General features: G+C 49.6%; 1 protein-coding gene and 1 pseudogene across 3 annotated transcripts in view; both read right to left on the bottom strand.

Moving 5' to 3' along the window:
• The window catches only part of LOC138261722 (5-beta-cholestane-3-alpha,7-alpha-diol 12-alpha-hydroxylase-like), a 298,234-nt gene that overhangs the window by 119,959 nt on the left and 152,942 nt on the right, over positions 1-25,333 (bottom strand). The window lies entirely within an intron of this gene.
• Positions 6,571-19,873, bottom strand: LOC138261075 (5-beta-cholestane-3-alpha,7-alpha-diol 12-alpha-hydroxylase-like; annotated as a pseudogene).

The raw sequence follows: 25,333 nt of genomic DNA, 5'->3' as shown, positions 1-25,333 counted from the left end.
TACTGGAACCTGGGGACCCCCACTGAATCATTACTGGAATCCGTGGACCCCACACTGTCTCATTACTGAAAGCTGGGGACCTAATCTGTTAATATTACTGAATTTTATAAGCAGTTCGGACCCCCTGAGGAGGCTTTGCCGACCCCCAGGGTCCCCGGACAACAGGTTGGGAACCACTGGCGTAAGCCAATGTACACCGAACACTCAGGTGAAATAAAATGCGAACAGATGACCAGTATTCTGTGCATGTGACACATTTGACGTTGAAAAAATATTGGAAATGAAAAAGACATGGCAAGACACCGCTCATAATCACCCTTACAAAGGAGTACAAATAGTAAAGCATAATAGGCTGTCAGTGATAGCTATAATTTGAACAATTCCTCATCCACCTAGGGTTGATTTGTTTTACTAGCAGGACTCCTTCTCTCCTACCATGACGCCAGAGCTTCTTCCTGTCCACCTTCATTCCCGACAACTCCATGCATCTGTTCTTTGCTGCCACCCTTTCTCATTCATGACATGCTCCAAACATTAGCATTTTCTAGCAACACCCTGTTCTTCATCTCGATAATACTTAATTATCTGTTACAGTTACCTCAGGCACTCCTCCACATGAAAATATCTTGTGCAATTGCCTCAGGCACTCCTTCCCATGAAAAGACTTGTTTCAAAAACTCCGAAAATGTTTTAGGGCCCGATGTATCAAACTGTTTGCGAGTCGCAAACGGCAAAAATCGCCGTTTGCGAGTCGCAAACGTGTGTTTGCTATGCAGAAATGCATTTTGCGAGTCGGAACCGACTAGCAAAATGCATTTCTGACTCACAAATAGGAAGGGGTGTTCCCTTCCTATTTGCGAGTCGCAGTGGTATGCAAATGGTACGCAAATGGAGTCGCAGTTACCATCCACTTGAAGTGGATGGTAACCCATGGGGACCCCTTCCCCTTTGTGAGTGGACCCAAAAATATTTTTTCAGGGCAGGCAGTGGTTCAAGGGACCACTACCTGCCCTGAAAAAATCTGAAACAAAAGGTTTCGTTTTTTTTTTCTAAGTGCAGCTCGTTTTCCTTTAAGGAAAACGGGCTACACTTGTAAAAAAAAAAATGCTTTATTTAAAAGCAGTCACGGACATGGAGGTCTGCTATTCCCAGCAGGCCTCCATCCCCTTGAGTGCCCAGAGTCGCTATGGGGTCGCAAATTGCAACCCACCTCATTAATATTAATGAGGTGGGTCTTTGCGACCCGATAGCGACTCGCAGAAGGTGTCTGAGACACCTTTCTGCATACCAATTTGCGAGTTGCAAATTGCGAGTCGGAAGGACTCGCAATTTGCAACTCGCAAATTGGTTTCTTCCCACATCTGGCCCTAAGTGTTCACCAAGCCCACACACTTTGCAGTTAGAAATCTTGCATTATCTCTGCAAGTAAAGGGACAGTAAATAAATATCTATGCATTTCCTTGTCAGCTGCAAAGGTGTGTACTCTTTTACTGCCCCTCCCCCTTGCAACTCGCAAATGTTCACTGTGTGGCACCGTTCTTTGCAATGGCAGTTTTGAACAGTAATACACTAAGGCCTGAAGTTATACGTTTTAGTGCAAAACTGCAGCAACGCAGTTTTGCATCAAAAAGTATAGCACCGGCTTGCATCATTTTTCTACGCCAGCCGCATGCCGTATTAAAGAATGGCACAAGCCGGCGCTAAACTTGGGTTAGCGTATTTAAAAAAGACTCTAGCCAGGTGGGGGTGGCAGTAAGGAAAGAGGGGGTTGTGCATCAAAAAATGACGCTAGCCTGGTTAGAGTAAAAAAAACATGCCTCTAACCAGACTAGCTCCATTTCCTGGCACATAACCACCAAAAACATAACTCTTATCTTAGGAAAGACAGGACTCATGCCCACCACCCCAATGACCAGCACAGGGGACAAGTGTCCCCTGGGCATGGCCATTGCACCCTATGCCATGCAGGGGGCCCCAGGTTAGGGCCCACAATGGCAAACAATGTTTTTAAATATACTTAAATATTAAAAAAATACTTACCTGGACTTACCTGGGATGGGGTCCTCCCTCCGGTGTCCCCCTGGCGGGGGTCTGGTAGGGGTGTTCCTGGGGGTTGGGGAGGGTATCTGTGGACCCATTCCATGGTGTTTAACCATGGAAATAGGTCCACAGGATCCCTAACGTCTGGTCTGACTCAGGCATTAAATAATGGTGCTAAGCAAGCTTAGCACCAATATTTAGCCCCTCCTCCCACCCGTGCATTGTTTTAGCACCAGGGGATAAATATGGGGCTATGGGGATAGCACCAATTTTTGGATGGGAACGCCTACCTTGCATGTCATTGACCCAAGGTAGGTTTACTCATCCCAAAAATGGTGTAAACTCCTATATTTTGACGTTAGACGTGTCTAATACATAATATATATAAATATGGAGTTAAGTTTACTCCGAATTTGCATCTAAAAAATGAAACAAATTCTGCACAAAATGAGTATAAAATGTGGGCCTACCTTTGTAATGGAAATCAGTTTGTGAGTCTGGTGTAGAGAATGGTGTTGAAGTGATGTTAGGTAAACAATTTTGGAGTAGCGACTTTCTCAGTCTGGAATCCATCCCTTATCACGAATGATACATATACCGGAATATTTGACAGTGCTTGTACTACAGCCTAGGATATAAACACATGTGGAGCCTAAGAATATATTCAAGCATTTATTGCTTTGGACATGCCCAGTGATGCAGGGTATTTTACCTACTGGGAAAATATTTGGTCCCTCATTACAAATGGCTATTCGGAGGAGGAAATACCGGAGTGCCAAGTTTACCAGCCAGTATCTCTGCTAGCTAAAAACTCCATCCATTACAAGTTTTGCCACAAATTGTAGAATAACTGCTCACACCTGGACTTACAGAGTGTTTTTCCGAGCAGTTTTTCACCATTGAAACAACTAGTGTTGCCAGATTTTATAAGCCTTCTAGAGCCTAAAGCTGTTGAACTACCAGCCCAAAGGAAGCCCAAAATGAACCAGTCCTAGCCCAAAAAGTAGCTCAAAATGTTAACAGTGAAATAATGCAGTCATACCTTCTGCAGTGCATTAGCTAACATGGGCTTTATAATTTACTATATTTCTCATTTAAGCTGTGTGATATTTTCTACATAGCTACCTGAGAGAGTGAAAGACCACAAATACTTACAGATTTTGTTTTTAACTACTCTTGATCCCACCCCCGTTACATGCAACATCACAATTCTCATACTTAATGCATAGAAGCTCAAAAGTGTATGCAACCCCCGCTGCCCAGCCAAGTGCCACATACCCATGAGAAGGGAAATAGAGACCAGTGACGTCACTCATAACAACTGAAATGTCCTGTTCATCAGCTATGACCACAGAAGCACAATTGGGAAATCATGTCACAGTCACTGAAAATGAGCTGTGGCTGGCCTGGCACCCAAGCCTCACATGATTGTCCTCGGCGGCAGTATTGGCACTGTGGGGGCCATGAAATCAGCTATATATGGTGCATAGTCTATATCTATTAAAAAAAAACAATAATGAACCTTTGAGGAAATTATGTAACAGCTCCTATGTAAGATGGCAACATAAAATAGAAGATATTCAAATTCTATGGGCAAGGGGTATAGTGGGTAGTCTGCATGTCAGCAGCCATCTTGTAATGTACAGATATAATTTAAAAGAATGTAAATGATATGTTTAATAGAAAGCCCCTTTTAAAATGAAATAACTGCATGTACCAGGTGCATCACTTTATACACACCACACCTGTTTAAGTATGTGTAGTTTTTAAATATTTGTGTACTTATTTATTATTTGACATACTTTAAAATGGGCAGGGAGGGGCCATGAACACTTTGCTGTTTTTTGTTTAATATAGTAAAAAAAGAAAAACCAGGCTTCAACTTTTTAAACTGAAGCAGTTTCCTGAGGAATCAGCCGAGGCATGCACGGCTGCTTTGCTCATTTTAGCTTCATCTTGAGAATTTGAAAGTTGTGTGGACACGTATATCAGAGATCAATTTGTCTTTAATTGCTTTTCTAAAAAAATGCAAGAAAGATTACTCACTTGTAGGAATCCTTCATTATCTGAAGTCATAGACATTGCTAAAAGTATAGAAAGGTTTATAATCTCTATTCAGGCTATGAATAGTCATGAAGGTCTCTCACCAGTTTCTTATATTTCTGAGAACGATTCAGTATCTGTCATAACTACGAGGACAACAAAAAACAGGAAAAAACAATTCACGTGTTATCGTTGTGGTTCCAAAAATCTTTTAGGCAACAATTCCGCATGTCCAGCCATTGGTAAGAAGTGCACCAAGTGCAGTAAAACCGGACATGTTGAAGCTGTCTGTAAGACTCAATCTGCTGGGCAATCTGTCAGAATACACAATGTTAATGTTCCTAGTGATGCTCATAATAGTAATATTCATGAATGTACCAATACATTTTCAAATGTACTTCTCACTATTCAAAATGTTCAAAAAGACATTAAAGTTAAAGGTCCCATGTGTCAAGCTCTCATTAACAGTAAATCCATTACTGTGATGGCAGATTCAGGAGCGCCTATTACGGTCATGGCAGTTAGAACATTCTTTTCATTGTGGCATAACTCCATCAAATTGCAGCAACCAGACATTAACCCTAAAGCTTTTGGGGATAAGGAAATTGATTTATTAGGTTATTTTCATGCACATCTTAATATCCTTGGTAGAGACACCTGGACTAAAGTGTATGTTGCTGTAGATGGCAGAGATTTAGTAGGATGGATGGATTTAGCCAAGTTGGGTTTACAGCTAAAACCTGGTGAAGATAATCAAATTTTTTGGGGAAGTATGCCAGTCTTATCCTTAGATATTGAGGGTGATGTTCTACCCATATTGATTTCTAAGTTTCCTAATCTTTTTAAAGATGATATAGGCTCTATGAAAGGTTTTGAACATGTCATCAGGTTGAAGAAGTATGCCGTTCCTGTCAAGCTTAAGGTGAGACCTGTACCTATCAGTGTACGAAATGATTTTAAGAACTTTTGACTGTCCTTACTAAGGAAGGAGTTATTTCTCCCACAGACTCTTCAGAATGGGTTTCACCTATTGTTTTAGCTAAAAAAAGGTCTGGAGAGCTACGTCTCTGTGTTGATTTGAGATCTTTAAACTATAATATTATCATTGGCTGCCATCCTTTACCACGCATTCAAGAAATATTAGCCAATATTGGGAGCGCAAAATATTTTTCTGAGATCGATGTGCACTCAGCTTATCATCAAATAGCATTGAGTATGGAATCTCAAGAACTCACCACGTTTGTAACACCTTTTGGAGCCTACAAATTTCTCAGACTTCCTTTTGGGCTTGCCTCCGCTGCAAGTGTTTTTCAAAAGGCCATGGATGTTCTGTTCTCTAAAATGACCAATGTTCAGGCGATTCAGGATGATATTCTTATTTTCACTGATACAAAAGAACAACATTTTGAAATTTTGAATAAAGTATTATGTATATTAGAGGACACTGGTGTAACAATCAAGCCAGAAAAATTTACGTTTTTAGTCCAACAATTGGATTACTGAGGACACATCTGCTGATGGCATTAAACCTAAGTTCTGCAATTTAGAAGCAATCCTTAAGGCACCAGACCCAGATAATGAAGATGCTCTTAGGTCTTTTTTAGGTTTATGCAAATACTATGCCCGTTTTTTACCTGAATATGCCATGGTTGTACAGTCATTAAGGAATTTATTGAAAAAAGGAGCTAGATTTACTTGGACCTCTGAAATTGATACAGCATTCACTAAGCTCAAAGATCTTGTTTGTGATGCTCCTGCCTTAAGCGCCTTTATTCCTGAAGGAAAATGCATCATCACGGTTGATGCTAGTGCGAAAGGCATTGGAGCGGTTTTCCAGTTTTCAATCAATCTGTAAATGGTAAACTCATCACCATAGCTTTTGCTTCCAGAGCTCTGTTGGAAGCAGAAACTACCTACTGTACCTTAGGGAGGGAAGCGCTAGCTTGTGTTTGGGCTGTTCAAAAATTCAAAACATATTTATGGGGTAATTCTTTTGAAATACACACTGACCACAAACCTCTCATATTTTTATTGAATGGTGATGGGCTAGGCAAGGCTTCCGCTCGTCTCGTACGTTTACTTTCCAAAATGCAGGAATATGACTTCACTATTAAGCACATTCAAGGAGGGAAGAATTTTCAGGCTGACTGTCTTTCACGTATGCCCCTGCCTCTTTCAGAAAGCATCCAGGAGGAGTATGAATGTGTTGTTGCTGTTATTGATGCGGTGAGTGATCTTAATGGATCAATTTCCAAGATTGAATGGATGAATGCCACCGCACACGATGAAATTTTATTGAAAGTTATGGATTTTAAAAAAAAAGGTTGCCCCCCATTTGTAGTATCCCAGATTGTTTGAAACCATTTGCTCAAGTTTCATCGGAATTATCTTGCGAAAATGATATTTGCGTTTGCAACGGCTGTTTCATTCCACCTATTAGCTTGAGGGATAGAATCATAAAACTAGCTCATGAAGGTCATTTGGGCATCACTGCCACTTGCAGGAAGTTGAGGGAACATTATTGGTGGCCGTCTATGAATAAGAAGGTTGAGAATGTTATTAATTTGTGTCCCCAATGTTTGGTTTCTGACTAACATTGGAATACTGTACAGAAACCTCTTCAAAGCGTGCCCTGGTCTGATCAGCCCTGGCCTAAGGTAGCATTGGATTTTGCGGGTCCATTCAATCTGCTCCCTGCAACCAAAAGATGTACAATAGTTTTGATTGATTATTATTCAAAGTGGATATATTACTCCTTTTTGGATTCTCCTTCCACTAGTTCAGTTATTTAATTTCTTGAAAATGTTTTTGCATTGGAGGAAGCTCCAAAGGAAATTGTAACTGATAATGGCACTCATTTTGTTTCTAAAATGATGAAAACTTTTCTCACCAATCATAACATCACTCACATGCAAGTTGCTTTGAATGGTTTAGTGGAAAGGGCGAACCGTTTTATTAAAGACGGAATACAGTCTGCTCTTTCTTCTGGTGTTGCTGTTGAGGATTTCCTTAGGAAGAAAATTGCGGTGTATCATTTCACTCCTCATTCCACTACTGGAATTACTCCTTTTGAGTTGCTGAGAGGAAGGAAATGTAGATCAAGGGTAGTACCCGGTTGGCTAGACTCTTTGCAATCTTCGATTCCTAAACGTAACGGTTCTCCAATCTCTGTGAGGGAAGTAGTTGAGAACAAACACAGGAAACAAAAAGAATATTTTGATTTGTTAAAACATACTAAGGATATAGAATTTTGTGTAAGTGATTGGGTCCTTATTAAGAAACCTTTTAAGGTGAAAAAGGGGGAATCTACATTTACATTTCCTTTTAGGATTGACAAGGTCACAAAAAAATGCTGTTCTAGTGCGTGACAAAGGTTGGTGGACCAAATCTAGACTTGTTCCTATTTCTGATGTGCAGGCACAGGTATATAACAGAACTCATGTTTGTACTAATGAGAATTCCATTTTATTTGAGCCTAATAAGTTCTGTATCGATAACAGTGTGTCTCCTGACACAGCTCCACCTCTTGATCCTTGTAACTTAAATGTGACAGAGGATGTTTTTTCCGAGGGACACCCCTCTGAGGTTGTTCAACACACGTGTGATGATTTGGTGCGTGACGATTTTGTTCCTTCTTCATCTTATTAAAATGCAAATAGTTATCAATATGTACCTGATGTTATTAATAGCAAAATAATTTGTAGATTGCCTGTACATCTCCAAGACTACGATTTAAGTTGATTGTTTTATGGGAAGGGGGTGTTGTAGTATCCACATAGCGTTTCATAACATTTCTTTTTTTTCCATTTCTATCTTGTGAAATGTTTTACGTGTCTCTGTGATGTATGTAATGTTCTCATGTAAAATCCTGGTTCCCAGGTAAAGGCAGAACGGTCCTGCACTTCGCCTGGTAAGCAGCGATTTTCAGTGGGTCCTAATTGACTTGGAAATAAACTCCTCAAAAGAAGGTGTCTCTCTGCGTCCGACCATCATTTATTGGATTCTACACTGAGCCTGAGGGCAGATTTGCCATGGGCCTGGGGTGGTCTGTGGACACACACATACAGGTTGATGCTGCCTGCTGTGTGGTAATTGCACTCATTCACTCAAGGGCACTGGCACAGCAGTCAAGTGACATAGTCAGATCGCACCATGGGTGGCCATGGCTACCTGACTGTGAGTGACTGTAGCTGTAGGGCGGCTGTCATCATTGACAATGATTTGCCAGTGATGAAAACAAAGTGTCGACCTCCTCCACAGGAGTGGAAAGCTTCTGACACTGATGAGGCTGGTGCTGCCGCAGGTTACATTTTGCGCACAACGGGCTTATAAACGCCCAAAAATTAGGCACCTGCAATTGGATCTTTTCCCCACACAAATAGGAAAAACGTCTCCCATTTGTGCAGGAAATAGCCAATCTAGCAACACTGGAAACTTCTGGTGGGGGTGTTAAATGGTCGGAGACAAGGAAGTGACGGGATTGCTTGTGTCACTTGTGTCTTTCTGTGGGTAGCATTACTGCTTCTCCCTGACTGCAGCAGGCAGCGGGAATAGCTGTGGAATGTTGTTTGCCACAGGCTTAGCCCCAGCCCCTGAAGCCTTTCTGAAAAGCCTGGTGGCTCTTGGTCCAAATTATAGGATAGGGAGATTTCAGCCCTGGAACTTCCGAGACCTATAACACCCGTAATTGCAATTTTAACTCGTAATGAGAGCTATATGATAAACTAAGGTTAAACTTCTTAGTTGAAACTGAAAGGTAGTAGAATTATTGTGCTCTCAAATATGGTCTTACCCTGATGGAACAGTGGGCTAGTTGTCCACAAAAAGCTATTTGGATTAGTCAGGAATATGAATTCTGCCTTTGACTAGGTTGATGCTATACAAATACCAAATACATATCCACATATAAATTGAGTTGTAACAAAGTAGTTTTTAGGGAGGTGGGCCACAATAACTAACCTTTCCTTTTATGTTTGGTGAACAGTGCCAGAGAGCAAGGGCAATTTGCAATTCAGGATACAGGTAAAAGCATAGAGGGTGCAGTGTGTTTATTGGATTGTCAACTTACAGTGCCGTCTAGATAGCTGAGTGATTCAAGGCATTAGCGTCAGAATCTTCCGAATGCAACAATTAAAGAACATAGGGGGTCATTCCAACCCTGGCGGTCGGTGTTAAAGCGGCGGCCAACCCGCCAACAGGCAGGCGGCAAAAAAAATGGAATTCTGACCCTGGCGGGAACCGCCAACACAGGCCGCCACTTTAACACTCTGACCGCCACGGCGGGGCAAACAAACAGCGCGGCGGTCACCGCCAACAGACAGGCGGCAGACAATGTACCGCCCACCCTATCACGACCCACCAATCCGCCACCTTTTCCGGGGCGGGAGCCCCGCCGATAAAAACACGGCGGAAACAGACCACGAACGGGAAAACGCTCACCTCTATACACTCCACGAGGAATCTGGACAGCATGGAACCCGAATTAAACATCCTACCAGCGATTGTCTACCTGCTCCTCTACCAGGAGCACGAACGCCGCCGCAGGAGACAACGGTGAGTACTGCACCTACGACACAGGGGAGGGGGGAGGAGAAAAGATTACGGGCACACACATACGCGACACCCCCCTCCCCCCCCCCCCCCAAAATCCCCACACACCAATGCAGAGCAACAAGTCAGATTTACACCCCCCAAACCCCCTGGAATAATTCAAAGACAAAATAAAATGATCATTAAAATAGAAGTATATTAAAGCATATTTGAACTTAAGTGAAATATGAGATTTTTAAAATAAATAAATCACAACATGAACAATGTATACATAGTCCAAAAGTCCGGCACATATTGGCTACATGCCATTGTTCATGGGCCAATGTGCATAAACACATGGGAAAAGCCCACACACGAGACCCGATTCCATTGGAGAGAACACTGCTGGGGCATCAGATAATAAAACCACAGGCACCTCAGGGGGAAGGGAAGGGGGGGCACCTCAGCCACATGAGTCCACAACGCCAGATCCACGAGGGGCCTCCATGCCCACTGTACAATCCTGGGGAGTGCAAAGCCACAGTCTCTCAAGTCTCTACAGTGGGTGGATTGCCCACCGTACCATCCTGGGGAGTGCAAAGCCACAGTCCATCTGGTGGATTACAGACTCCACTGGTTATGGAGGAGGCATGGTGCCCAGAGTGCTTCGTGAAGCCCTGCCCGACACAGATCCGGCCCTGCCAATGGGCCAGCGGTGCTTGAGATGAAGGGCCCAGCGGAGCGGTGCTTGACAGGAGGCGCCCAGCGGAGCGGTGCAGAGACGGCGGGGCCCAGCGGAGCGGTGCTTGACAGGAAGGGCCCAGCGGAGCGGTGCTTGACAGGAAGGGCCCAGCGGAGAGGTGCTTGACAGGAAGGGCCCAGCGGAGCGGTTCAGAGACGGCGGGGCCCAGCGGAGTGGTGCTTGACAGGAAGGGCCCAGCCGAGCGGTGCTTGACAGGAAGGGCCCAGCGGAGCGGTGCTTGACAGGAAGGGCCCAGCGGAGCAGTGCAGAGACGTCGGGGCCCAGCGTAGCGGTGCTTGAGATGAAGGGCCCAGTGGAGCGGTGCTTGAGATGAAGGGCCCAGCGGAGCGGTGCTTGACAGGAAGGGCCCAGCGGAGCGGTGCTTGACAGGAAGGGCCCAGTGGAGCCTTGCTTGACAGGAAGGGCCCAGCAGAGCGATACCTGACAGGAGGGGCCCAGCGGAGCGGTGCAGAGACGGCGGGGCCCAGCGGAGCGGTGCTTGACAGGAAGGGCCCAGCGGAGCGGTGCTTGACAGGAAGGGCCCAGCGGAGCGGTGCCTGACAGGAGGGGCCCAGCGGAGCAGTGCAGAGACGGCGGGGCCCAGCGGAGCGGTGCTTGACAGGAAGGGCCCAGCGGAGCGGTGCTTGAGATGAAGGGCCCAGCGGAGCGGTGTTTGACAGGAAGGGCCCAGCGGAGCGGTGCCTGACAGGAGGGGCCCAGCAGAGCGGTGCAGAGACGGTGGGGCCCAGCGGAGCGGTGCTTGACTTGAAGGGCCCAGCGGAGCAGTGCTTGAGATGAAGGGCCCAGCGGAGCGGTGCTTAACAGGAAGGGCCCAGCGGAGCGGTGCCTGACAGGAGGGGCCCAGCGGAGCGGTGCAGAGACGGCAGGGCCCAGCGGAGCGGTGCTTGACAGGAAGGGCCCAGCGGAGCGGTGCTTGACAGGAAGGGCCCAGCGGAGCGGTGCCTGACAGGAGGGGCCCAGCGGAGCGGTGCAGAGACGGCGGGGCCCAGCGGAGCGGTGCTTGACAGGAAGGGCCCAGCGGAGCGGTGCTTGACAGGAAGGGCCCAGCGGAGCGGTGCAGAGACGGCGGGGCCCTGTTCAGCAGTGCTTCTCACGGCGGGGCCCTGTTCAGCGGTGCTTCTCACGGCGGGGCCCTGTTCAGCGGTGCTTCTCACGGCGGGGCCCTGTTCAGCTGTGCTTCTCTTGGCGGGGCCCTGTTCAGCGGTGCTTCTCACGGCGGGGCCCTGTTCAGAGGTGCTTGTCTTGTGTTCCTAGGGAACCAGATCTGGGCAATCATTCCCGCTCAGTCGCCATCCGACCTATCGCTTGCGGGGCCCTCCTGTGCTGGACTCCTGGGCCTGTGGGTGTCCTCCGTCACACCCCAAATGGGGCTGGTGGGGCCCTCCTGGGCAGCTCACCTGCTACCGGACTTGTCCGCCCTGCTGCCCTTGTCCCCCTTGGCCGAATCTCTGGGGCCCTTGCCTCCCTTTGTTGATGGGCCAGGTGACGGTGCAAGGGTGGTGTCCTTGGGGGCAGCCGTCTCAGGCCTGTCGCGCCGGCCCTTCCCTTTTTTGGTTCTTTTCCCAGGGGGTGGGCTGGCTGTCCCCTTGCTGCTGGCCGATGTTCCTGCCCTAGGAGCTGGTGGACTCCAATAGCCCTGAACGATGGTCCTAGTAGGTGCAGGGCTTGTGGTGGCTGAGGTGCTGTTTGGACTCTTACGAGATGGAGGGGGTGGGTCAGGTGATGCAAAGAGGTTAATTTTGGAGAGGAACAACTTTTTAGGAGCAATGGGAAGGGTAGGTGCAGTGGGTATGGGAGTGGAGGGAGAGGATGTGGTTGTAGGAGAGTCAAGTGTGCTGTCTTTGGGTGCAGGTGCTTGTGCTGGAGGCTGTGATGAGGTGGATGGCTGTTGGGTGGGTGGCTGCCGGCGTTTGTGTGGCTTGGAAGAGGGAGTGACAGACACACTGGGAAAGGACACAGGGGACGTGTAAATGGCAGTGGGGGTGGTGACTGCACGTGTGTGCACTGTTCTGGTGGGTGTGGTGGTGATGGACGTAGTGGCTGATGGTGGTGTGCATGCAGGTGTGAGTGGAGACGTCACAGGGAGGGAGGAGGGAGACGAGGAGGAGGGGGACACAGAGGAGGCAGTGGCTGTTGGCATGTCTGCATGTGGATGTTGCTTGGGTGAATGCTTGTGTGATCTGTGGTACTTATGTCTGGATGAGCTGCCCTTGGGTGTTGAGGTGTGTGCAGGCTGGTCTGTAGGTGTGTCTGGGATAGGCAGAGGAACAGGGGAGTGGGACTGGGTTGAGGAAGTTGGAGGGGGGAGGCTAGAGACAGGGACAATTGCTGCCGTCAGTGCTGAGGCCAGAGCGTTGAACGATCGCTGATGGGCAGCCTGACCCGAATGAATGCCCTCCAGGTATGCATTGCTCCGATGCACCTCCCTTTCTACCCCCTGGATGGCATTCAAAAGGCTAGACTGCCCAACAATGAGCATCTGGAGGAGGTCCATGATCTCCACACTGAGGGCAGCAGGGGTAACTGGGGCAGGACCTGAGGTGCCAGGGGCGAAGGAGATGGCCGGCTTCCTGCCCGAGCGGGCACGGGGCGGAAGCTGAGGGGCTGCTTGGAGGGCGGAGCTGGTGCGCTGGTTGGCGGCTGTACCTGTTGTTGCGGTGGGCACGAATGTTGCCGCCACCACAAGGGAGCTCCCTTCCGAGGACGTGTCGGTGTCGCTGACGTCTCCACGGGTCCCCGTTGTGGAGCCCCCCTCGCCCTCCGTCTCACTGGTTAACTCTGAGTCGGTTGCAGGGCCCTCCGGGGCCATGTGAGATGCAGCTCCCTCGTGCACCGATGCCACTTCTCCTCCGCCTGATGATGCTAATGCACACATGAACAGGAAAACCAAAAAAAAGGGGGGGGAGAAGAAAGAAAGACATGTTGAGTGCATGCATTGGCGGCACCGTTGGCGGAGAGGACAGACACAGAAGCCCCCTGCACTATGCCCCGCACTCGGGGTACACTACTCAATTATAGTGACTTGGCCTACAAGTCTATGGACGACAAATGCACACATAGGTGAGTCCGGGCCATGGATAGCTGTACTTAGCACCCTACAGAGGTGGGGGGCGGGGGCACAGGGCCATGTCTAATGGAGGGGCCTAGCCTACAGAAACCGCTCTGGCCTAGAGATAGCCACAGCCCTCCTCCCCCACCCAGACGCCTCCACTGTGCGCTAATATAGCGGAATGTGCTGATACTCACCCCCTTGTGTCTGCTGTGATGTCCTCACGCGCCCATCCAAATCGGGGTACGCCACCGCCAGGATCCGGGACATCAGGGGGGTCAATTGACGACTGGCACCCCTCCTACGTTGGGAGGCCATCCCCAGCAGAGCCTCAGCGGTCTTTCTGCTCCCGTGGCAGATGTCCTCCCACCTCATACGGCAGTGGGTGCCCCGTCTGTTTTGGACCCCCAGGGCCCGGACGTCGTTGGCGATGGCACGCCAAATGTCGATCTTCTGATGGGCGCTGACCTATGTGACATGTACAGGGTTGAAAAATAAATATCATCACTTTTCTGCATGGTCGATGTGCGCGGCCCCCCTCCCCAACCTTGCCATGTGGCACATGCTCTCATCTGTTGTGCGTTGCACTCCTCATTCGCTCCCCTCCCCACCATCTTACATCCACCCCACTCAACACAGGCATAGCCCATACTACGTGCTCCCAGTGTACTTACCTGTTGGTCTGGAGGACCGTAGAGTAGCGCATACTGGGGGAGGACCCCATCAACAAGTTTATCCAATTCCTCAGATGTGAAGGCAGGGGCCCTTTCCCCAGTCGCAGCAGCCATTGTCTCTTCCAGACCGAGTTCACAGCAGCACTTGCAGTATAGGTCCTCTCCTGTGGATGATCAGGTCTAGAGTGATTAAGCAAGTAGAAAATGGCGGTCACGCCCGTGGCAGTGCGTACCGCGGCGGTGCGTACCGCGACCGCCGGCGCACATCGTCATTGGCTCCTGAGACCCATAGGGTTCAATGTTAACCAATGCTGCTTTGCGCCGCGGTCTTCGACCACCTACCGCCACGGTGTGCCACGCCAGCGCATTGACCTCACATCCCATTGTCACACTTCACAGGTCAGGCAGCCGCCATTTCAAGGGCCCACATGGCTGAATTTCTACGGCGTCACACAGGCCTAGGCCTTGCATTGCCACTCATACAAGCCATTCAATGCATAGCAAATCGTGTACTGTGCAAGCTGTGGTTACGTACCTGTGGGTTGCTTGACTCTGTGCTCCATGTTGTCCTTCCTAGGCACCGTCCGCTGGGACTTGCGAGGAGATGGAGGAATCCTCCCGTGTACAGACCGCTGGTGGACCTGTCGACAATGGAAGAAAGACATGCCATACTTACATAAGGACTTGACCGAGCCACTATACAGGAACTGTGTGCCCAGCTGGAGCCAGACCTGATGTCCCCCATTCGCCAACCCACAGGGATTCCCCCTCTGGTGCAGGTTCTGTCAGTACTCCATTTTTTGGCAAGTGGATCATTCCAAACAACAGTGGCCATATCATCAGGGATGTCTCATCCTATGTTTTCTAAGGTTTTGTCCAGAGTGTTGTCTGCCCTGATGAAATACATGCGGAGCTACATTGTTTTCCCTGAGGTGGCCGATTTGGCTACAATGAAGGGTGATTTCTATGCCCTTGGACATATCCCCAACATCATTGGTGCCATTGATGGGACCCATGTGGCCTTGGTTCCCCCCAGTGGAAGTGAGCAGGTGTACAGGAACAGAAAAAGTTATCATTCTATGAATGTCCAGGTGGTCTGTTTGGCTGACCAGTACATCTCCCATGTAAATGCCAAGTTCCCTGGGTCAGTGCATGACGCGTACATCATGCGAAATAGCAGCATCCCTTATGTGATGGAACAGCTACAGAGACACCGTGTGTGGCTAATAGGTGACTCTGGTTACCCCAACCTGTCGTGGCTACTTACCCCAGTGAGGAATCCCAGGACAAGGGCAGAGGAACGCTACAATGAGGCCCATGGGCGAACTAGGAGGATTATAGAAAGAACCTTCGGCCTCCTGAAGGCCAGGTTTAGGTGCCTGCATATGACATGGGGATCCCTAATGTACTCACCAAAGAAGGTATGCCATATCATCGTGGCCTGCTGTATGCTTCACAACCTGGCTTTGCGACGCCAGGTGCCTTTCCTGCAGGAGGATGGTCCAGATGGTGGTGTTGTAGCAGCTGTGGAGCCTGTGGAGAGTGAAGAGGAGGAGGACGACGGGGACGACACAGACAACAGGGACACAGTGATACAACAGTATTTTCAGTAGCACACAGGTACGAATCAACCACGCCATTTTACATTTACTTACAGTCTCCTGCCTCTCTACTGTCTGAGTTCCCCCCCATTTCCTGTTAACTGAGTTGTGAGTTTCCCTTCCGTTTTCAGAGCTGTGGGCCCCACTGCGTGACCTCTGCTTTGTTTGCCCATGGACTACAGCTGTGTGACAGTGGTATGTTGTCATCACAATGTAACTGAACATTTTGGCACCGTTATGTCTAATACATTTGTTCAAAATACAAGCAGACTCCAGATTTTTTTAGTGCAAGAAGTGATTTAATTCAAGTGCTAAATTTAAGGAACATGATTGTAAAACGGGGATGGGTGATGGTGGAGTAATGTCCATGGCAGAGTCCAGTTCTCAGTCGCACAGGTGCATTGTCCATATGCCTGTGGAAGGATGGAGCAGGGGCAGTTCAAAGTTGGACAGGGTGACAATGTGGGACAGTGGGATGACATCAGGGGGTATTGTTTGCTGGTGGGGGTCTTGGCATCCTACTCTGTCTTCTTGTGAGATCTCAGGTTCCGCTTGCGGGGTGGTTCTTCTTCTGCAGGAGGTGGGGTTCTGGTGGCCTGTCGTTGTGTGGGGGCCTCCTGTCCACTAGCGCCGGCGGAGGTGGTAGGCTGTTCCTGGTCCAGGCTAGTGACAGGGGCCCTTTGTGGTGCCACATGGTCCCGCAATGTGGTGACTATCTGGGTTAGGGCCACGACGATGGTCCCCATTGCGGAACTAATGTTCCTCAGTTCCTCTCTGAACCCATGTACTGTTGCTCCTGCATGACCTGGATCTCCTGGAACCTGGCCAGTACCGTAGCCATCGTCTCCTGGGAGTGGTGGTATGCTCCCATGATGGAGGAGAGGGCCTCCTGGAGAGTCGGTTCCCTGGGCCTGTCCCCCCCCTGTCGCACAGCAGCCCTCCCAGTTCCCCTGTTTCCCTGGGCCTCTGTCCCCTGGACGGTGTGCCCACGACCACTGCCCCCAGGTCCCTGTTGTTGTTGGGGTGGTGGGTCAACCTGGGTGCCCTGTAGTGGTGGACACACCGCTGATTGACGTGTCCTGGGGACAGAGGCATGGGCCCGCTGGGTGGGAGCTGTGCTGGTGTTCCCAGAGGGGGTTAGGTCTGGTGTAGCCTGTGGCTGTCTGTGGGGAACCGACTGTCCCGAGGTCCCCGATGGGCCGGGCTGGTCATCAGGGTCCAGGGAGACAGAGCTGCTGTTATCACTGGGGGCCTCTTCTGGGGGTGGGATGGACATCTCTGGACCCTCCGTGGCGGTGTGGTGGCGTTCGGGTCCTGCAGGGGTATAAGAGTATGGTTATTGCTTCTGTGTGTGGCATTTCGTGTAATGGTTGGGTGGCCGTGTCCCTCAGTGCTGGCATTCCCTTGTGGGGGCTTTTGTGACGGTGGCTTGTGGGGGTGATGGGTGTGTGCAGTGGGCATGCTTTGGGGATGGGTGTCCATGCTTTGGGGACGCACGCAGGGCTAGGTTTTGGGATGGGTGGGATGTGATGGTGAGCAATTTGCAAGGAGTTGGTGTGATGGGGCTCGGGGGTGAGGGTGGGGATATGATTTGGCATGCAGGTGGGGTGGGGGGAATGGAGTAGTGAAGATTTGACTTACCAGAGTCCATTCCTCCGCCTACTCCTGCGAGGCCCTCAGGATGCAGGATGTGCAAGACTTCCTCCTCCCATGCTGTGAATTCAGGGGGAGTAGGTGGGGGCCCGCCGCCAGTCTTCTGCACCGCAATGTTGTGCCTTGATACCATGGAACGCACCTTCCCCCGTAGGTCGTTCCACCGCTTCCTGATGTCGTCCCGATTGCGTGGATGCTGTCCCACAGCGTTGACCCTGTCCACTATTCTTTGCCATAGCTCCATCTTCCTGGCAATGGTGGTGTGCTGCACCTGTGCCCCGAAGAGCTGGGGCTCTACACAAACTATTTCCTCCACCATGACCCTGAGTTCTGCGTCAGAGAACCTGGGGTGTCTTTGGGGTGCCATGGGGTGGTGTGGATGAGGTGAGGGGTGGTGTATATGTTGTTGAGTGTAGTGAGTGTGGTGGTGTATGGTGTTTTGTGCGTGGAAATTGTGTGGGTGATGTTGTGATTTGCCTCTGTGTGATGGTGTACTCTATGCTGTGCTCTCTCTCTCTGTCCTTCACTCGCAATTGTGGTCGTAGGGGTTTGTGGGTGATGTGGTTGTGTGTTTTATATTTAATTGGGTGTGTGGGAGTGGTGTGTGTATGTGTCTCAGGTGTGTGTATTTTGAATTATCCAATGTGGTAGTGTTTTGTAAAGGTGTGTGTATTTTGACCGTGGCGGTGTGTACCGCCAATGGAATACCGCGGTTGAAAGACCGCTGCAGGGATTTGTGGGTCGGAATGGTATGGGCGTATTTCTGTTGGCGTGACGGTGGAGGTTTGGTCATCGCCAGTTTCCCGCTGACCTTTGGTGTGGCGGACTTTTGTGGATGTCGGAATTTTGGCGGTTTGCCAGTTGCGGGTCAGAATGGCCGTGGCGGTTTACCGCGGCCGCGGCGGTGTTATGGTGGCCTTCTGGCCGGCGGTAAGCGACTTTTACCGCCGAGGTCAGAATGACCCCCATAATTCCAATATTTCCATTTGAAAACCGAAGACGGTATTTAAATTGGATGTCATGAGTTGGATGCATGGTACCAAACCCCCACCGCTTTTGGTCTAAAGGAGGGATGTCCTCTTGGGGGTTCAGCAGCGCAAACTCAAAATAGGTCAACATCAAAAATACAAATTGTTTTAATTCATTGACTGCAAAGAAACGTCCAGGGCAAATTGAGGTTCCAGCACCCCATGGCACAGAGAAATATTTCACCTTTTTCCCATTCTTGTAGAAATCTACTTTTTTAGAGCCATAAGGATTAAGAAAACGGTTGTATTTAAAAATATGAGGTTCTGGATGCATCTCTAGGTCCATGTGTACAGCGATGTATGGAAATAATGCTACTCTGTCTCCTTTGCGGATAGCATATTCCCGACCATCTGCCATCCTAACATTCATGTTCTCCACACAGTCGCATCAGAACTGGGGCAGCCGTCATTCGCTGAGACTCTTCCACTGCACTGTCCAGAACAGGTGTCTTCAACAACATGTCCTTAGTAAGAATTAAAAGTCGCCCACCTGGCTTTACCTCTTGCCCAGATGTTTTAATTACATGGTCAATTTCTTCTCTCAGAGCCTTCATAGCTTCTGGGTTCGTCATCAAGTGCAGGAGAAGCCAGAAACTCGAAGGCCCAGTATTTACTTGAGATATCCAGAGAAGTACAAACATTAATCTATCTTGCATGTATTCTTCCATCCCTTTTTCATTCTGGCACTGTAACTGGTCAGAGATCCGTACACTAACATTATCTTTGTTCATAATGTTCTTCGCAGACAGCTTATTTCAGAAATACTTTTTAAGACGGTCAACTTCCAGCTTTTCCTTGAGGGAAAGAATGGTGTAAGCCAAACGAGGAAAGAGGCGGTCATATTTTCTGAACTCATGATACAATTCCTCTGAAAGGACCCGATCCAGTTCCTTGGCCTTTTCTGTGCTTCCTGCTTGCTTGGCTGACTCATTTCCAAACAATGACAGATATCCAGCACGAAAAACTATCTTATAGGTGAAATGGGAAAGTCCATCCTGCTTCCAGGTTCTGTTGTGTTCCCCTGAACCAACACTGTAAAGCATCAGTTTTTGTACGTTCTCCATCATTGCCTGAGTCACGACCACAAGTCCATCCCCCATTAGATATTTTATACTTGATGTTTGCAGATGTTTAGGGCCACTTGGTGTGGAATAGTAGCTGAAAAACCTGGCTGATAAGTCTTGAGCAAACTTTTCAAAGTCCAATTTAGACCGTGATTCCTTCAACACCGAGTCAAAAGAAAGCGGGTCCATCAGAAAAGTGATGTAGTAACCTCCAATGTGCACCGTGAAAATGTCGCCATGCTTCTCCTGCATCTTCTTCAAAAACTCTGCAGCATTGTCTTTGCATTGCAGAGCATGACCTAACCATGGAATAATGCCTTTGTCCAAAGGAGGCTCGTTCGTTCTTCTTCGGCGAAACAATCCCAGAAGATAAAGCCCACCAAGGGCAGAGAAGATCAACATTATCACGAGGGGTACAAAGAAAGGCATATCTGCAAAAGTGTTTTCTGTTTGATTTGCGATGCCAAAGTTCCTGGAAAACAAAAACAAAAAAAATACGTTTTCAGTCATTGTGAAAACGTTAGTGCTGGATGAAATAAGTGAAACTCAGTCCATCTCAAGGTGTTTACCCTGTTTTCGTTCCAAGTGGGAACATAGGTTATATTCCTAATGGAAGGTAAAAAATTCTTAAAGGAACTAGGAAGTAAAGGTCAACCACCAATGTCACTTGAGACCTGCAATACATTTGTTACAGTAAATACTTCCAAAAGACTGAATTAAGTCATAGTTTGTGACAGCAATCAACAACTTTCCCCGGTATTGTGTGTAGTTGTCTGTCTCGGCAATACAGGCACCTCTAAGAGTGGAGTTGGAAGGTAGAGACCTGTTTTTATCTTTCTGAACAGGCTTTTTCCTTTAACCAAGATGAAGATGGGTGTAGGCTACCTCTGCAACGTGGATGCTCTATTTTTAAGCAATATGGGGGTCATTACAACATTGGCGGTAAAAGCCGTTTACCGCCGTGCAGAATACCGCCAACACACCACAGGGGCAGCGGAATTCCGCCACGGTCATTATGACCCACTGCTCGGAATCCGCCAAAATTCAGACACCCACACAAGTCCGCCACACCAAAGGTCAGTGATAAACCGGCGAAAACAAAACCTCCACCGTCACGCCAACAGAAATACGCCCACACTATCACGACACATGAATCCACGCGGCGGTCTTTCAACTGCGGTATTCCATTGGCGGTACCGCCGCGCTCAAAATACACACACTCTTACAAAACACAGCCACATTGGACAATTCGAAATACACACACCTGATACACATACACACACCACTCCCACACACCCATTACAATATAAAACACATGCCCACATCACCCATAAACCCCGATGACAAAATTACCGAGAGAAGGCCAGAGAGAGACACTACAAACAACTACCAAGCATCCACAGGCACACAATACCATCACCCACATAACTTCCACACACCTCACACAACACACCACTAAATATCACCCCACACATCACTACACACACCACCCCACACATCACCCACACCACCCCATGGCACAGCAAAGACACCCCAGGTTCTCTGAGGAGGAGCTCAGGGTTATGGTGGAGGAAATCGTCCGGGTAGAGCCACAGCTATTCGGATCACAGGTGCAGCACACCTCCATAGCTAGGAAGATGGAGCTATGGTGCAGAATAGTGGACAGGGTCAACGCAGTGGGATAGCACCCAAGAAATAGGGATGACGTCAGGAAGAGGTGGAACGACCTACGGGGGAAGGTGTGTTCCGTGGTCTCAAGACACCACCTTGCAGTTCAGCAGACTGGCGGCAGACCCCCACCTCCTCCCCCACAACTAACGACATGGGAGGAGCAAGTCTTGGCGATTCTGTATCCTGAGGGCCTCGCAGGAGTAGATGGAGGAATGGACTCTGGTAAGTCACATCTTAACTATTACATCCCCGCCCTACCTGCAAGCCATCACATACCCCCACCCTCGCCCTCACCCCAACACTCCAACTCCTCACAAATATCCCAATATCACACACCACACATCCCAACACCAAGCCATGCATGCAACAACAAAGCATGGACACCCATCACCAAAGCATGGCCACTGCACATACCCATACACCCCCCTAAACCACCATCACACAAGGTTCCACACAGGAATGCAAGCACTAGGGTACGCGGTCACCCACCCATTGCACACCATGGCACAAACAGTGGCAATAAACATCCTTTTATACCCCTGCAGGACCCCTACTCAACGTCACCGGACAGGAGGGTTCACACATGTCCACACCACCAACAGAAGAGGCCCACAGTGATGACAGCAGCTCTGTCCAACTGGATCTAGATGACCAGCCCAGCCCATCTGGGACCTCTGAACAGTCGGTTCCCCTGACACAGTCACAGGACACCACAGAGCTTCCCCCTCTGGAAACACCAGCACAGCACCCACCCAGCGGGCCCATACCTCTGTCCCCAGGACACGTCAATCAGCAGTGTGTCCACCACTACAGGGAACCCAGGCTAACCCACCACCCCAACAACAACAGGGACCTGATGGCAGTGGGCACACGGTCCAGGGGACGGAGGCCCAGGAGCACAGGGGAACTGGGAGGGCTGCTGTGCGACAGGGGGAGGATAGGCCCAGGGAACCCAATCTCCACGAGGCCCTCTCCAACATCATGGGAGCCTACCACCATTCCCAGGAGACAATGGCAACGGTACTGGCCAACTTTCAGGAGACCCAGCGCCTGCAGGAGGAACGGTATTTGGGCTTCAGGGAGGAACTCAGATTCATCAAGTCTACCCTGGGCACCATCGTAGGGGTGCTGAAGGAAGTCCTCAACACCAGGAGGGACACTGTGGCACAAAAAGGGGCCCCTGACACTAGCCTGGACGATGAACTGCCCACCACCTCTGCCGGCGCTAGTGGACAGGAGGCACCGCCACAGGACCACCACACCAGCACCCCACCCCCTGCAGAGGGAGAACCACCCTGCAAACAGTCCCTGAGATCCAGGACAAAGACAGAGAACGATGCCAAGACCCCCGCCAAGAAATGAACCACCCTGAATGTCATCCTTCTGTCCCACCTTGTCACCCTGTCCATCCTCAAACTGCCCCAGCTCCACTTCCTATTCCCATTTGGGAAATGCACCTGTGAGACTAATAGACTGGACTCTGCCATGGACATTCCTCCACCATCATCCCTCACCATTTTACAACCCCCTCCAATATTGAGCACATAAATAAACACCCTTGAAGCACAAAACAATCTGGAGTCAGTCTGTGATTTCGAAATAGTGTATTAACAATTACAGTGACAAAATGCTCTTACAATTGTAATGTCAACATACCTATGTAACACAGCTCTAGTCCATGAGGAAACAAAGCAGATGTCACACAGTGGGACCCACATCTGTGAAATCGCAATGGAAAGTGACAACTCAGTGACCATACACTGGGTGAAAACGACAGACAGTAGAGAGGTAGTAGTGTTAAAGTACATGTAGTAGGCATGTTTGTATTCTTACCTGTGTGTCACTGGAAGTATTGCAGGATAACCGAGTTCCTGTTGTCGATGTCCTCTTTTTCTGCTTCCTCGTTTTCACTGTCCACAGGCTCCACAGCTGCCACAACACCGCCATCTGGACCATCCTCATGCAGAAAAGGCACCTGTCGTCGCAAAGCTAAGTTGTGAAGCATACACCAGGCCACGATGATCTGGCACACCTTCTTTGGTGAGTAGAATAGGGATCCACCTGTCATATGGAGGCACTAGAACCTGGCCTTCAGGAGGCCGAAGGTCCGCTCTATAATCCTCCTAGTTCGCCCATGGGCCTCATTGTAGCGTTCCTCTGCCCTTGTCCTGGGATTCCTCACTGGGGTCAGTAGCCATGACAGGTTGGGATAACCAAAGTCACGTGCAAATGGCGAGGGCAACTATTAGACACACACTAACCTGTAGGGATATCCCCAGACCCAGACAACCATTCCCACTGACTTTCTTCCAGGTGCTCACCTAATAGGCACACGCGGTGCCTCTGGAGTTGACCCATCACATAAGGGATGCTGCTCTTCCACAGGATGTAAGCATCATGCACTGAGCCAGGGAATTTGGCATTCATATGGGAGATGTACAGGTCTGCCAAACACACCATCTGCACATTCATGGAATGATAACTCTTCTGGTTTCTGTACACCTGTTCACTCCTGCGCGGGGTACCAAACCCACATGTGTCCCATCAATGGCACCTATGATGTTGGGGATATGTCCCAGGGCATAGAAGTCACCTTTCACTGTAGGCAAATCCTCCACCTGAGGGAAAATGATGTAGCTCCGCATATGTTTCAGCAGGGCAGACAACACTCTGGACAACGCGTTGGAAAACATACGCGGGGACATCCCTGATGCTATGGCCACTGTTGTTTGAAATTACCCACTTGCAAGGAAATGGAGTACTGACAGCACCTGCACTAGAGGGGGATTCCTGTGGGATGGCGGATAGCTGACATCAGGTCTGGCTCCAGCTGGGCACACAGTTCCAGGATTGTGGCATGATCAAGCCTGTAGGTGATGATCACATGTCTTTCCTCCATTGTCGACAGGTCCACCAGCGGTCTGTACACCGACGGACGGTGCCTATGAAGGACAACAGCGAGCACAGAGTCAACCAACTCAGAGGTACGTACACACAGCTTACAAAGAACACGAATCATAATCCGAAATGTGGCCTGTATGAGTGTTGAGGCAAGGCCTAAGTATGTGTGACGCAGTTAAAAATTAAGCCATGTGAGCCCCTGAAATGGCGGCTGCCTGACCTGTAAAGTGGGACAGTGGGATGTGAGGTAACTGCGCTGGCGTTGTACACCATCGCAGTAGGCGGTCGAAGACTGTGGCGCAATTCTGCATTGGTTAACATTGGACCCTATGGGTCCCAGGAGCCAATGACGATGTACGTCGGCGGTGACGGTACGCACCGCCGTGGACGTGACTGCCATTTTCTATCTGTTCAATCACTCGATACCTGATCTTCGACAGAAGAGGACCTACACTGCAAGTGCTGCTGTGACCTCGGTCTGGAAGAGACAATGGCTTGTGCGTCTGGGGAAAGGGCCCCTGCCTTCACATCGGAGGAGTTGGAGAAACTCGTGGGTGGGGTCCTCCCCCAGTACACGCTACTCTACGGTCCTCCAGACAGACAGGTAAGTACACTGGGAGCATGCTGTATGGGCTATGCCTGTGTGGAGTGGGGTGGATGAAAGATGGGGGGGAGATTGAGGCGTGCATGAAACGACGGTGAGTGCATGTGCCACACGGCAAGGGTAGGGATGGGGGACAATGACTGTGACGGTGCAGTTGGTAATAACTTTTCTTTTTCCCCTGTACAATTCATGTAGGTCAGCGCCCACCAGAAGAAGGATATTTGGCGTGCCATCGCCAAGGACATCCGCACCCTGGGGGTCTACCACAGACGGAGCACCCACTGCTGTAAGCGATGGGAGGACATTCGCCGCTGGAGCAAGAAGACGGCGGAGGCCCAGCTGGGGATGGCCTCCCAACGTGGGAGGGGTGCCCGTCGCACCATGACCCCCCTGATGTTCAGGATCCTGGCGGTGGCGTACCCGGAGTTGGATGGGCACTTGAGGGCATCACAGCAGCCACAAAGGGGTGAGTACACTCTCATTCTGCTGATTTTGCACGCAGTGGAGGTGTCTGGGTGGGGGAGGTGGGCTGTGGGTTTCCCTAGGCCAGGGCGAGTGTGCTAGTTAGGTCCCCTTGTTCTGGCAGACCCTGTGCCACCCCACCCCACCTGTGTACAGTGCCAAGTACACCTAGTCAGGCTCCTGTGACATCCATGTGTGCAGATGTCGACCATAGCTTTGTAGGCCATGTCCCAGGGATTGAACAGTGGACC

The sequence above is a fragment of the Pleurodeles waltl genome, chromosome 10 (assembly GCF_031143425.1).
Source record: "Pleurodeles waltl isolate 20211129_DDA chromosome 10, aPleWal1.hap1.20221129, whole genome shotgun sequence".
In the NCBI taxonomy this organism is placed as follows: domain Eukaryota; kingdom Metazoa; phylum Chordata; class Amphibia; order Caudata; family Salamandridae; genus Pleurodeles; species Pleurodeles waltl.
The sequence above is the reverse complement of the archived record's forward strand: the minus strand, read 5'-3'. Positions and strand labels throughout refer to the sequence as shown.